Genomic DNA, 14852 nt, shown 5'->3' with positions numbered 1-14852 from the left:
TTGCAGGCAATTTTTCCTGTATGGAAAATGGTTTGAATACATTTTCATAAATAAATTAAGAGAGTACTTGGCATTTAGATTGCCTAAATGAGGTTTATTTAAGGTCTTTTATGGCATAATCGGATAGAAGATGAAATTTGCTTACCGTTCTAGGGATTTGTCTCAGAATTTTGGTTTATTTTTGAACTGCAAAGAAAGAGAACATGGAAAGTGTTGTATTAATTAAATGTATTGAGCACATTGTAAATGTAAAAGGAATCGTTTCTGAATTTAGGCTTATAAATAATTGACAGGGAAATACAAATTTTAAGGATGGAAATTGTATATTTTGGCGACCGAAACTTCGTATTTGCACACATGGCTTGTGCTCTCAATTTTGATGCTAAAGACTCTTAAACATATCCAACTAAACCATTCCGAAACCTCCCCTTATATGCAGACTATCGCTTTCAGTTTAGTTAGCTATGTTATATGCCAGCAAAGTTGGTAATCCATCAATTTCAGATATGGTTTCCGGCACAGAAAATGAAAAACAAATCCATATTTTCCTAATCTCCTATGCATCCATTCATTTCGACAGCTTCCTTTTTAAAGTCAGCCAACCCTCAGCATTCATCTAATGAAATTCCGGCCAATGTTTCCTTGAAATCTTAAATTTTAATGTGAAAACACATTTTCTCTTTCTCGTTCTCATTGTTTTTGTTGTTGTTGTTGTTTTTGTTGTTTTTGTTGTTTGTTGCTGATGTTATTACTATTGTTGCTGCTGCTGTTTTTGTTGCTGGCAGTTACAACATGATTGCCAGGCATTGTTGTTGTTTTTGTTGTTGCTGCTGCTGCTGCTCTGCTGTTGGTGCTCTACCATTTGAGATTACGGGCCGAGTTTTAGTTGGCACACAGGACTTTCCAACCATCCCCCAGCCTCGGCTGCTGCGGCACGCTGGCCGACACAGCCCGCAAAAAAACAACAAGGACACATGGACATAGACCAGAATGCTAGGGATGCTATAGGAAGGGTGTCCGGAAAAAAACAAAAAAAAAAACACAGGGAAATGGTTTGGGGAAAATGGTAGAAATGAATGGCGGCTGGGTGTACGTTCTGGCTGATTTTCCTGGCTACTGGGGAATTTCCAGTGCACAGAGCCAGAGACGTCATTAACTGTGTGTCTCAGTGTGTGTGAGCGAGCATAAGTGTATGTGTGTTCGTGTTCGTGGAGTTATATAACACACAGACAGACACAAGCACACCTCATCTAACCATTCGTTGACATCATTTGGAATGGTAGATAACATTCAGCCAAGTGCACACTGCCATACAGTGGGTGGGGTAGAAAAAGCGGCGAGAAAGTGAGCTGGTCGATGCTCCAAGGGATGCTGGATATAGGTGGCAGGGGGTGGGGTCTTGGATGGATCCACCTTTAGCCCAGCACAACCTAACAATGTAATGAAATTTTCGAAATATCCATGATGATTTGCGGCTGCCATGATTGTCGGCCAGAAGATGGTATCTCTCCTTTCTCACTTTCTGGCGCTCTTCTTCAATCCCAGTCTCTCTTTATTATCCCCACCGCCCTCTGTATATGTATCGTGGGTTCACACACATCCTGGCTCTGACTACCGGTCTCTATATAATGTATGTAGGCCAGGGCTCTATCGCACTCTTGACTTGGCCTTTGGTTTCCTGCCAATGTCAAGTGACTGAAGTCACACTTTGCCTTTTGGCCGCTCGTTTGTGCTCCTTTGAGCACAACGGCAGCCTAGAAACGTGTGCGAGTCCTTTGAGGCAGCAGCAGCAGCAGCAGCACTGTGTGGGCGTCCTTTGTGGCAGCAGCAGCAACAGCAACACAGTATGGGGAATTCTTTAAGGAGGCTACTCCTAGAGCCATGTGCGTGCCCTTTGAAGCGGATCCGCTTGCGTATGTGCTACTACATTAAGCTTTGATTATGATGATACAGAATTTAAAATTATAAATGGAGCACTGTCTCCTGCTGATATATTCCCTCAGAACGGAAAATTGCCTGCCCTAGAAAGTATGGTACATTAAATTTGATCTCCTTAGATGTACTTTTAGTAGCCATAATCGCTTGGAAGAGTCGCTTTAAGCAACCCTTTAAACCGGAAACCACTGGATTATTGATTCGCACTCCCTCTCCTGCAATGCTGATGGCTACATTCACAGCCCCCGCTGCATTCAGCGATAGTTTTGTATCCCAATCTGACATGATGACTTGGGGCCAACACAGTTAGTGGAGGGATAAATGCTCTCCGGAGAGCCACACTATTCTCATCATGAAATCTGAAACGTGTTTTTAATGGCATTTTCATTTCTTTTTTTGTTGTTGTGCATTTTCAATATTTACTCCACTATTCCACAGTCTCTTCCTGGCATTTGGATGGAAAAATGGTGGAAACGGGTGGAGAGGGGGAAATGGGCGTAAATTCAAACTGGCAGCACAATAATTTTATTATTTATGGTGATGACGATGACGATGGCGGTGGCAAGAATCCCCAACGAGTCCCAGTGCTAAAAAGTTGTAACGAAATTATTGCGAAATTTTGTGGGAAATATAACGAATATGGGAGTACGTATACGCCATGAGGCACGGGCTACGGGCTACGGTTACTCACATGAGCATGAAAATGTCTGAGAGTTTTGTCGCATGCAAACATAAATTTTTGTATGCCATGCAAAATAACGTAATAACATTAAATATGCAAATGCCTTTTGTCAGCCATTGCATTTACACATGACAAACACAGTGGCAGGCGCGCGCACACACAAACTCTCCTCTTCTATTTGTATTCATTCATATATACTCGTACTCGTACTCGCACTCGCACTCGCACTCGCATTCGCAATCGTACTGCGCTTGAGATTGAGTGAATACGAATAAATAGGAGAAAAGAAAAAAAGGGGACCACCGCCATCATTGGTGCTGTCGACTTCATCACACATTTTGCAATTTGCATAAAGTGAAAATGATGCACATTTCTGTTTTCCTACGTCAATTTTCCTTTTATTGATTTTCTTTGATTTCCCGCACTCAACCAGATTACAGGCACACACACACACACCACGCACACAGTCACGGCTGTCGTTCCGTGTCCTGCTAAAGTCTCCGGAACAGCCTCAGTCTTCGGGACAGCCTCGGCCTTGGTTTCTCAGTTCTCCTCAATCTCAGTCGCAGCGCCAGTCCCTGTCGCACAGCCTTATCCCAGCACCCGTTCTACATGTGTTTTGAATGACGTTGAGTGCTGCTATGCAAACATTTTCTAACGAACACTTAGTGCAAATAGATTCGACGGACGAGTGCAAGTTTTCCATTTCCATTTGCTGTCGTTGCGGAACAAACCTCTTTTCCCCCCACCCCACCGCACCCAGCCAACTGAATTTTATTCTTTCTTAGTTTTCTTGGCCATTTTTTATTGCCTGCCAATTACTTCTTATTTTATGCTGCTGCTGCTGCAGCTGCCTTTCGTGCAGCACAGTTTGTTCAATTTCATTAAAATTTCAAACGATTGCATTTCAGTTGACGCAAATGCAATTGTCTGGGTTTTTCATTTACATGCGGGCTGTGGAAAACCATCAATTTATATGGCTTCTACTCGTACTACTCGTATGCAATCTGTGGAGTACGTTAAGTCTCCAGCTATTTGGAGTCCCAGCTTTTGGGACTGACTCTCTCTCCCTCTCTGTCTGTCATTAAACGAGAGCTCTGGAGATTACACAAAGACTACTATCTCTCCTTGGATTGTTTTCAATCCCCAGCTTAACAATAATTGATTAATCTTAGAGTTTATCCACTCACATGACCCAATAGCTTGTCCAACTCTTGGCTGCAATTAAAAAATGTCAATCTTTCCCGCTCAGTGCGCACGAGCTGCATGGAAGTTTGTCAGAAGTCAGTCATTTCCATTGGTTGCCAGAGAAAACTTGTACCACCCCCCCCACCCCATTCAAGCTGCTCAAGAACCAACATCAATTGCTGTCCCCCCTCTGCCACTCACTTCTCCCTCTGACTGGCTGACTGGCTGACTGCCTGACTGGCAGCTGCAACGCATACGAGTATTGGTCAATAAAGTGCGCTCAAAATATTTGCCACAACTTGTGCACTTTACCTATCATAGAAGTTGAAGTTACTTTGCCCACACTTTCCACTCGGCTCCATTGGGGAATACATTTTCCCTTTGCAGATTTTCCATCTGCTGGTTGTTGTTAATTTTTTGGGTAAATTTACCAAAAACTCTCTGGCTTTCTCCACTTTTGTAGCTGGTGTTGCATACTTGTGTGGCAAACTTTTAATTGATTCAATCGCCTGTGCATATTTTCAGTTCAGCTCAGTTCGGTTTTAGTTTTAGGGGGTGGGTTTACTGGGGTTTTAGAAACTCAATACCTATACATGCATCTATGTACACATACCCACAGAGATTGTCAGTTTGTCGCAGCTGTAAGGATGTCCGAGTGTCGGCAAAGCCATCGGGGATGCTGCCAAATGTGTGCGTGTTGCTTCCAGCGTGCTTGCAAAATTAGTTAGAGGATTAAATTTGTAGTTTAATACAATTTCTCATTAGGTGGCGTTTCATGATCGAACCGAAATATTTGGTCACCCTCCTCAGCACTCCACTGACCCAAACAAATAACAGAATTTATGGTGTGGGCCTAGAGAATATATACGTGTGTGAGTGTATAGCACAAGCTTACCGCCTTGCCACCTTGCCGCCCGGGCTGTGGGAGGGGGAACCACCTCATTAGTTGTGGACTTACCGAGGCGTAGCCCAGAGCTGTGGAAATGTCAGAGAATGGGGAATTAGTAATGCCACATCAATGAGCAATTCTCATGCACTAGAGATATTTTCATGGAAATTGCATGCACTACTCCGAACTGAAATTTTGCTGGAACTATGGAATTGCAATCGGCACTTCAATAAACGATTCTCTGGCTTCAAAGGGACACTTCTACAAACAGAATTTTCCGCTTAACCTGCTACTGTTTGCCACATTTTCATTCACAACCCATTTCACTTATAATCCAGCAGACAATCCACAATTCAGCGCTTCAGCCGCGAACTCGCATTCACAATTAACCACTTGGCAAGCCATAAATTTAGCACACACACAGAGACACACACAGAGTTGTAGAGAGAGAGAGAGAGAGAGAGAGAAGGAGATGCCTCATCCGGAACCACATTCAGGCACGCACACATTTGGCCGACAGGAAACCAAATCATTAGCTAGAAAAATTGACCAGAACCGACACAGACCCGACAATGGGAAAGCGGGATTGGCTTTTATTGAATTTCTCTCTCGCTTTCTCTCTTTTTGTAGCAACTGTGGTGGATACAAAGGGTACTGGGTAGGCTCGCTGGGCAGGAATAAATTTTCATCAAATGCGTTTTCCGAGTCCCCGGTAAAGTCAACCCAACCAAATGCAGTTAAGCGACCACATCCGCCAGAGGCCAAACCAAAATAATTATGTAACCAAAAAATATTACAGAACATATGGAACATCCTGCACATGGTGTGATGGAGGGGCAGGCAGGCCTGCGATTCTGTCAGAGTTCCGGCCGCAGATACACAGACACACACACGCAGACACGCAGTGTAAGCAAACACGCCAGATTTTTAATTTGTTATCGTTTTGCTCTTGTTGCTGTTTTTCTTTTTTGGGAGTTACCCATCCCCACTTTGGGGAATGTATGCATGTTGTTTCTGCTGCTGTGATTGGAAATGCGCTTAGGTTAGGCCCAACAGCAGGTCCGAAATCCATGACCAGGCACAGAAACATTCTCATTTCTGCTTATGTGTGTTTCTGTACAAATAAAACACTGTTTCTGGATGTATGGAGAAGTAAACTATATTCAAAAAATAACTGTTATCTCATGAGAGCAGGAATTCTTTTCGTTTTATTTTTTTTTTGATATTCCGCTCTATTAATAAAGGAGTACGAATTATTGTCCACTTACGTTTCAAATAAAACAGGAATGGTTTAAATACTGATGAAACGCTCTAAACAATTTTATAAATAAAATATTGGTAATACGATTATTTTTTTGCACTGAAACTTTTTGTAATGAGAGGAGCAGACTTCTACAGATTTTTATAAATGACATGTATATTTTTTTGTTTAGTTGTATTCCAGCAAAAAAAATCTGGTATTGTGTTTTCCAGTTGCCAATTCAAGTGGACTTCACTAATAACAACAAAAATTGTTATAACATTGAATGAAGTATATCTATAACAATTTTTTGTGTGTTTCACCATTGGCATACTGTGTGTTTGAATACCCGACACCCGAGACTTTTCATAATTATAACATTCTTGCAAAGGCTAAATTTTTTGTTGGTATTTTTTCTTTCTATTTGTACCGAATGAGATCCAAATTATGCTCATTATGATGACCACAAAATAAATACACAACTCTGCCTCGCTTTCCCCTTTGTTTAAGCCACAGATTTTATCTCGCAAGGCTTCCCAAGCTGGAAGCCTTTAAGCGATTATTAATGATTAGGCCATAAAGCAATCCACATTAGAGGGACGGAGGGTGGCAAAGTGCAAATGCGATAATCAACTGCAAGTGAGCTGAACAACAGACCCTGGACGACAGTCAACGATTCCAGGCTGATTAAAATCGCAACCAATGGCACACGAAGGGGTGAAAATTAAAACCGACAATGGCAGATACAGCTGAAATAATGGCAGAGGGACCAGCAGTCGAAACGGGGGCAAATGGCTGAGATAGCGTAGCGGCAAGTCATGACCGTATCATCGATGCTGCCACCATAGAAAACAATTGCAATTGCTGGCAAAGCGTATACAGTCGAGGCACAAAAAGGACAATGGTCAGTGTGGGTGACTCAAAAGAGGGGATATTGCGGCAGAGACGTAGAGCTTCATAGCCCCCATGTGGGTCCCGTTATATGCGGAATTTATGCTTTGTCCTGCAGCAAGCTGCACGCCGCCGATGGCAAACGTCCTTTTATCAGATACAGTGCCGCCCATAAGTATCGCACAAAAGGCATAAGTGCAGAAATCCTATAGGGACTGGCGTGGAGTCGTGTCAGTGGGAGACACCCTTTGCGTACACACAGGAAGCGTGCAGTTTATATGGCCGCGCTGACATTCGCAGGCATTTGTGGAGGCTTCCTTTGAGTGGCGGATTCCACCTCCTGTGACATCAGGTAGGGGAATGTGCAGCCGGAAAGGTACTCAACGGAGCTCAATCAGAGCCATGAAAGAGCTTTAACGGTAGCGGCATCTTTGAAGTTAAGCACCGGAGCCCCTCTCGGCACTTTAAATTAACGAAAATAATCAAGTGCAGGTCAGAAAGGAATGGGCTGAGAGAAGAAGTGCAGGTAGGAGTTAAATTAAAGATTAAAGATATCCTGGATAAAAATATGCTTGACTGGAGCCTTCCTGCTATGCTGTTACATATTCAGAACTTCCGTCTTCATATCAACAAAAACTCACAAATTAATAAAATCAAATCTCTCTGAAGATAACAATGGGAAATTCTGTTTTATTCGCTTTCAAAGAATTGCCAAATTTCCAGGAGCCCTTTCCTACCGCGTATCATATACGCTTTCACCTGAAGTAAAATATACCACTTACTCGCTGCACAACTCATTAAAACTGCTTCACAAGGAAGCCCTGCGCCTCCATGCAGCATTCTACGAGTAGACATCGCTGGGCCCCATCCCCGAAAGCGCTTCTTTGTCTATGAGTTATGTGTTGCGCAATTAACATTTGTAATGCTGGCGCACAGAACATTTCCCCGCATTCACTCGTTATTTCGCTGTTGTGTTTTTTTCGGCAGAGCACTTAAAATTAAAAATTACAATTACATTTAACTTGGCAGACAGAAGCGAAAATTTTCCAGCTCTGCGCCAGTCTCCAGACCTTGTTTACCAGGAGTATTCCGGCAACCCAAGCGTAAACCCCAACCATAGAGGAGTGGCAGCGATATTTTATTTGCCACTTGGCTGAGGACTGAGAGGGCGCGACAAAAGTTGAAAGTTGGCAAAAGCCAAGAAATGAAGTTGCCGCCGTACAATGCAGGACACAGGTTTGCCATTTGCCATCTCTTTTTGCCACTCTCTCTCTCTCTCACTATCTCTCTCTCTCCCTCATACTATCTCTCACTTTTGCTATCTCTTTCTGTGTGACTTTTGCCATCTCTTTTTGTGTACATTTTTGGGTTTGTTTGTTGCGCTGGAAAAAAATTCATTAAGTGGCAAACAGACGCATTATGTTTATTTGTTTTTCTGCTTTTACTCTGGCCAAAAAACTTGAGAATCGGACATGAAAAATATTTTATGGCAAATGCAGTTTCACACTTGAGTTCCCAATAGAGGAGAAAGCACACTATAAAATAGTACTGATGGAGAAATCTAAGCTTCCTTTTGTGACAAACCATTTTGTTGACATTTTCATAATATTGGGATGCAAATATCTACACTGCATACACCGATTATACTACTATACATATGTGTATATTACTTAGAAAAAGAACTGATACTAGATTGATATTAAATAGTTGGTTCCATTGATATGGAGATTGCAGGCCCAGGCCCAGGGTTTTTGCACTGTGGGCTCTATACCGATTCCTCCATATATAAGCCCCATAGCTTATTTCTGTACATTAGTTGTAGGATTTTTGGCCAAACAAATGTGCAGGCAATAAACCTCAATTGAGCTTTGGCCAAAAACTTTCAATTGAATAAATTTCCCTAATTTACGTTCAATTTTCGCTCGAGTTTTCAGCCTAATTTCAGAGGCAACACAATTTTCCAGCAATTTTCCAGTGTAAAAGGGACCTCGGAACAGCAAAAATTGGGCAAATGCCTCGCTGACATCGACAACAACGGAAATTGAACTAATTATGTATTAGTTTGGTTGCAGGCGGAAAATTGGAACCGAGTGAAATTGGCTTTGAAATGTCACTGCCATGCTGCAGTGAAACTGGATGCAGATTTTTGAATATAAATTGGGGATGTAGTGAGTGGTTTCTGGACATCGCTTCAACACAGATACGGTTTACAATATATTCGATTAGATTGGCTCGATTGAAAATCAAAATGGAAATCGACAGGAAGGATTTAATTTTCATGGCATTGCCTCTGCCTTAAAATGTTCCCTCATGTCGTACGAACCCATGATGACACCATTTCTGGTATACTTCCACTTGCAACCTGGGAAAATAATAAATAGCCATCGGGCTATTGTCCTTGCCCCCTAACCGACCAACAAAAGCGAGAAAAATCACTTGAAAATTGCCGGCACTTGAGATATATAAACATACACTTCACATAGATGGCCTTGGCATCATCTTGGGCAAACAAATCACTCACAAAAGAGTGAGGGCAGTGTATGGAGAGGAGAGAGCGCAGCCTCAAGTTCATGATGTTCCATAAAAATAAGCCATTCGCTGTTCGTCTGTGGGTACGGCTGAAGTGCAAAAGTATATATGAATGAGTGGATCGTATATTATAAGTAGACGGCACATTTAGCACACATTAATAAAACCGCAAGGAACGTGAGTCAAACAAAAGACAGCAACAAAGAAAAGAAATGAGAAAAAAGATTGGTGTTTGAGAGCCGACGATGCTGATACCCATTTAGAGCACTAGAAGGTAATGGATAGAATCATCTGATTTGAGATTTACTCAAAGATGTATTCAAAAGTAGTCTCTGGCACACTTATCAATATATCTATTTATAGTCTATTCTTTCTTCTTTGCACTGCAATGATCCATATTCATAATGCCCCCTGCAAGGGTATATCAAGAGAGAAATCTTCGACACACGCAGACACGGCCAGCAGCAACAATCACTCATCATAATGAGGCCCAGACGACGAGGATGAGGCTGAGTGGGGACAATGAGTGAGGGAGCTCTCCTCAGCATGTGTGTGTGTATTCCAACATTTTTGGCAGGAGTAAATTAATTGAATTCATTATAGCTGATAGATGCATGGGTATATACACCCCCATATATAATATACTCGTGGCAGCTCTCGTACGATATAAGCATGTGCTAGAAACGGACATTTAATCAAATGCCTAAGACATGATATGATGTACTTTGTACGAGTTTGTCTGGCTGGGAATTTAAGTTGCCAAATGAAGTGAATCATGAGCTTACTCACTTGAATGGAAAGGTAACCCATTCGAGATAAATACACATAAAATATATTTGAAGTGTTCTTGTAACTTTTACTACAAAGCAAAACTTCCAACAAATTTTTAAGAAAATAATATATGTATGTATGTATGCATGTACTTTTATTAAAATTCCTCAGATCACTCACAGTGATATCTTTGCCGCATGAGGATACAAGCAATCTAATCAAACTGGGAGTAGTAGTAACCCACCGAAAAATTTGTTTCCCACACGCATATATTTATTTGAAGGCAGCATTTGGGAATATTTTTGAACTGTTCTGGCATACATACGAATATTCCTCGAATATGCCATTCAATTTCGATGGCACCGTTATTATTGTTGTTACAAAATGTTTTCAATGAATATTAAATGTGTGCGCAATTTTAATTTGATTCACCCACTCGTTTTCTTTTATGCCATTCGCGTGTGTCATTCGCTTTTATTTTATCATTACGAACAAATTTCAATAAATATTGTTTTTGCAGAACAGTATCTGCTTCCCCCCACAGAGTGGGAAGTTGCACATATCGGAGTCCTTTGCGTTTTCTGTCTTAATTAAGAGCCACACACGCACTGGTAGCAGGAATTTCGGATACAATTATCCTTAAATATTATCTGGCACTCTTCTCACAAGTATTTCTCAGAGGCAAGCTTCGTAACGAAATTCTTTATTTATTATGCCACCAAATTATTGGAATCTTTTCCCCCATGCTTGTGATACCCTCTGCAAGAGAGGGGATTTTAGAATGCACCAACTATTTGCTGCAGACATCTCTGACTTCATTTCTTCACTATTAATTATTTTAAATCTATTAAATCCTTTAGCTTCTATAGACAAAAGTCTTTAAAATACTAATAATAATTCAATATCTTCCATAGGATATTCCCAACTTCGACCATCCTTTTCTTTCTCAAAATTCGCGCAGTGCAAAGATGAAAATTAATTAAAGTCATTTTCATATGCTGCATATATGTATGTACGAGTATACTCGTTCATTACGTCGGGTATTATGGCTGATTATTCTCTTGCCTGGCACCTGCTGATTTCTCTCATTGATTTACCATATTATCTTTTATAATTGGACCAATATGGTCGCCTGCTGAATTGCCTTCGTTAAGAAAGGAGCTCCGCCGTCTGCAACCCATTTAATTTGGAACATTTTGCACGTGTAATTTAAAGGATAAACTCATTTGAGGCCCTGACATCCAGGCGCAAGAGTGAGTTTTCAATTGCTATTCAATTTGCGAAGGAAACTGCTACTTAACCTGTTAAGAAACCGTGCACAACTTATGTGTGGGCTTCTGCCACAAGGCTGCTGACTCCGCCATTAAGACACATAAATAAGACAGGAGAGTCTGGCTGGGGTCTTGGGTAGTGCTTCTCGAGTGTGGAGGATTCAGCGGATGTGTAGGGTAACAGACGTGACAGCCATTTAAACGGTGAGGAGCTCGGGAGCCTCCACCATTGTGCAGACATTAATAGGCAACGCGGTGGCTGCAACAGCAGCAGCTCAAGCACTTCAATTAATTAATTGCAATTTGCAAGGCGAAGCATGTCCTGGAGACGGTGCACCCAGCAGGGGAGGGTGACAGCGATGGCCATTAAATGCGTTTAGCTGCACCCGCTGTCATCCTGCATTCTTCTAGCCGCACTCATACGCCACTCCTCCAAGGCGAAATGCTCCTTCCTTCGCCAAATGCCAGGTGACATTGTGTAGGAAGCTGCGATGGCGGCATATACTTGATGCGGATCCCATCTCTCAGTGGGCGTGGGGGTGTGCGTGTGCATGTTGACGTGTTATTAACACCGCGTGAATCCAGAGAGAAGTCTGGCCAGATGTTGTCATCCCATGATGCAGCCATGCAACGCTGTGCCACGCATAAATAAATGATGATGATGATGATTCCTCAAATAAGATTCAGCATCATGCACGCACAGATTTTCACATGCCTCATGTCACTCTTCTTCATATCCTCACCAAGAGGATTAAGCACACGAAGGGACTTGTGTTTCCAATTTTGAAGTACTGAAGTTTATGGAGAGAGAGAGAGAGAGAGGTGCCTCGTCAATCGAGACTACTGTGTGTGTGTGTGTGTGTGTGTGGTGTGTGTTTGGGCTAATCGATGATGGCCTCCCTGATGGTAACTAATTGAACCCCACAGAGATGTCATCTTGATGGAGTTTCCATTTCCCATATCACCGCTATGAGTACCAGTATGAGTTTGAGTATGTGGCTGTGCATTTGTGGGGATGCTGCCCTCAAAGAGCTATTAAATTTCACCCTAATTACCACAAATCGCCCGCAACTAATTTAATAATACATACCAACCATCGGAGGGGAAGCAGCAGTGACTGGCAGCTGCATAAACTGGCCTCAATGGCCATTAAAAACTTCTCATAGTTGGTATATTTCTCTCTCCCTCCCCACTGTACATTGCACGGGTGTATACGTATATTTGCGGCAAATTGACGGTTTCATTCTCGGCCAACACAGAAAACTTTCTGCCCCCCGCCACTCAAAATGGCTCGAAAGTCTCGACAACAATTCGCTCGAAGGAGATTGGTGGTGGGTGCTCTGTGGTTGAGACTGGGGGAGAGAAAAACACTTTATAGAGGCCACTCGTAACCTCAAAGCGCAGACGGCATAAAACAATTGAACGTGAAAGCGTTTGACGCAAGCCCTATCGCCGAGACGGGGGCGGGTCCGAAGGACTGCTAGGGCATCATAAAAAAATTAAGTGACACTCAAACCGAGACACTGGTAGAATGTCCTGAGTAGCAGTGATTAATTGGCCCTCAAGTTCTGGCAGCAACCTTAACAGTATCATTAAAAGTTTCCTCACCCAACGTGCTGTCAATGTTGTCATCTTCATTTGGCATTATGATAATAATTGGGCCAGAAGCCAGGCCCCCCCATCACACTATGCTGCTGCCAGGTCCACCTAATGTCAAATGTGCAGGTCAGGGCGGCACCGAGAAATGCTAAAAGTTAGGCCCAGCCTGTCATGCCCTGTCGGAGGTCTTTTTGCAGGATTGAGAGAGCTGGAGCTCCTTTCCCAAAATTGATGGCGTTAGTTGGTGCTCATGAATACGTCAAAAAACAAATACGCATAAAACGGCCACTTGATTATTGGGCATCCACGGAACGAAGAAGGACCCAATAAAGTTTAATGCAATTTATATATAAAACAGACAGCCATTGGAGGGTCCGCATGATGAATGAATTTTTCTTTAATGATTGAAGCACTCTTGAGCTACTTTTTTTCGTGGAGCAAACACACAAAATTTCTGTTCAATTTGAAACACGTGCCTGAGAAAAGGGTTCATTCAGGTTGAGAAAATATATGTCTCAACTGAGGCTGCGAGAGTGGCCAGATAATATTTTGAAGAGGGTCAGGGGTGAGGAACTCAAGGTGGAGATTTTCACGTGAAATATTAAGGGTGTTTGAAGTAATGCTTAATATTAAAAATGGGATAAGACGGAATTTAATTTTGATTTCTTTGCGGGAAAAGGCTAGAAATACTCAGAAGAGGGTTCAACGATTCGAAAGCCCACGAAATACAAAAAGCTTTGCAGCAATAAATAAATTAAAGAGACTCTTTAATAAAGATTTTCTGTCGAGGAAGTGTTACAATGGAAACGGATCGGATTCAGAGATAATCAGCATTTCAAATCTTTAAATTTACATAAATATAACTCACATTTTTTGCCTCTATTACCCGCATATGTTACGAAAGAGAACCACGTCATCTGAAAGTAAAAATAATTGGTTTAAATGTTAAAAATATGAAATTTGAATAATTATTTTTTACATTTCTAGAACATATTATAAAAGGATAAGGATAAATATTTTGATTCAATTCAGTTTTAACTTAGAGAGTTGATCTTAAATTATTTTTAAGCTCCTCAGGGCTATGTTAATAGTAAAACTATTTTAATTAGCTTTATCTTTGAAAGCATCAATCATTACTCTTATTTTCCTTCCAACGATTTGAATAATTCATTACTCTCTGCCCGCAGAACCCACTCGAATCTCATTTCAAACCGACTAAAACAATATAAATACATGTCAAAAATCATGTAATAAATCACAGTCCTACTTATTGCATAATTTATTTCTAAGCTCGATGCGCCCTCTTTCTCTCTCTCTGCATAATTTCCTGATTCCATTTCAGGCTTTTCTATTTTTTTCCCTTTTGAATATTGTTCCAATTTCAAGCTTATTATAAGTTCTCCTCCATTTTTTTTTCCGTCAATTGTTTCGATTTGCTTGTGCGCTTGATTAAATTTGCACTCAACTTTTCAAAGCTTCATTAATCATCTGTTTGAGAGGGTTGATGGGGAGGTGGAGACTCTGATGGCCCCAGAAAAATATATATAGTATAATAAAACTTTATCCGAAACTTTGTTGTAGTTTCATAATGGCTGAGGGGCTGGTGGCTGCTGTCCGTGCATTTGGCATTGCCAATAATAAAATTTACGCCGCCTTCACAGCATGGCAGACGGTTGAAAATTATGAGTTTTCTCAGCGATTTGCCATTTTTGCAGTTCAGCGAAAATTTGTTCACTCTGCGCTCTCCTTTGTCTCCCGGTCAGTGAATGGCAACGTCTGCCTGCCGCTCGCAAAAACTGAAAATTCAGTGTGAAATAAATTATAGAATTTATATAAAAGCCGGAGAGTGAATGAGGA

At 41.6% G+C, this 14852-nt stretch overlaps 1 protein-coding gene across 3 annotated transcripts in view; it reads right to left on the bottom strand.

Annotated features, from left to right (window-relative positions):
- LOC111077335 (putative neural-cadherin 2) overlaps positions 1-13906 on the bottom strand; it is a 103929-nt gene extending 90023 nt beyond the window's left edge. For 2 of the 3 annotated variants that reach the window (XM_041593926.1, XM_041593928.1), the window contains exons 1-2: positions 13864-13906; positions 146-186 (exon numbers count right to left, since the gene is read on the bottom strand). The gene's annotated coding sequence lies outside the window, so the exon portion shown is untranslated. The remainder of the gene's footprint in view (positions 1-145; positions 187-13863) is intronic. The other variant, XM_041593927.1, reaches the window with a different exon arrangement.
- Between the last annotated feature and the right edge of the window lie 946 nt (positions 13907-14852).

Source organism: Drosophila obscura, unplaced genomic scaffold (assembly GCF_018151105.1).
Source record: "Drosophila obscura isolate BZ-5 IFL unplaced genomic scaffold, ASM1815110v1 contig_200, whole genome shotgun sequence".
Taxonomy (NCBI): domain Eukaryota; kingdom Metazoa; phylum Arthropoda; class Insecta; order Diptera; family Drosophilidae; genus Drosophila; species Drosophila obscura.
Note: the sequence above shows the minus strand (reverse complement) of the source record. Positions and strands in the feature narration are given on the sequence as shown.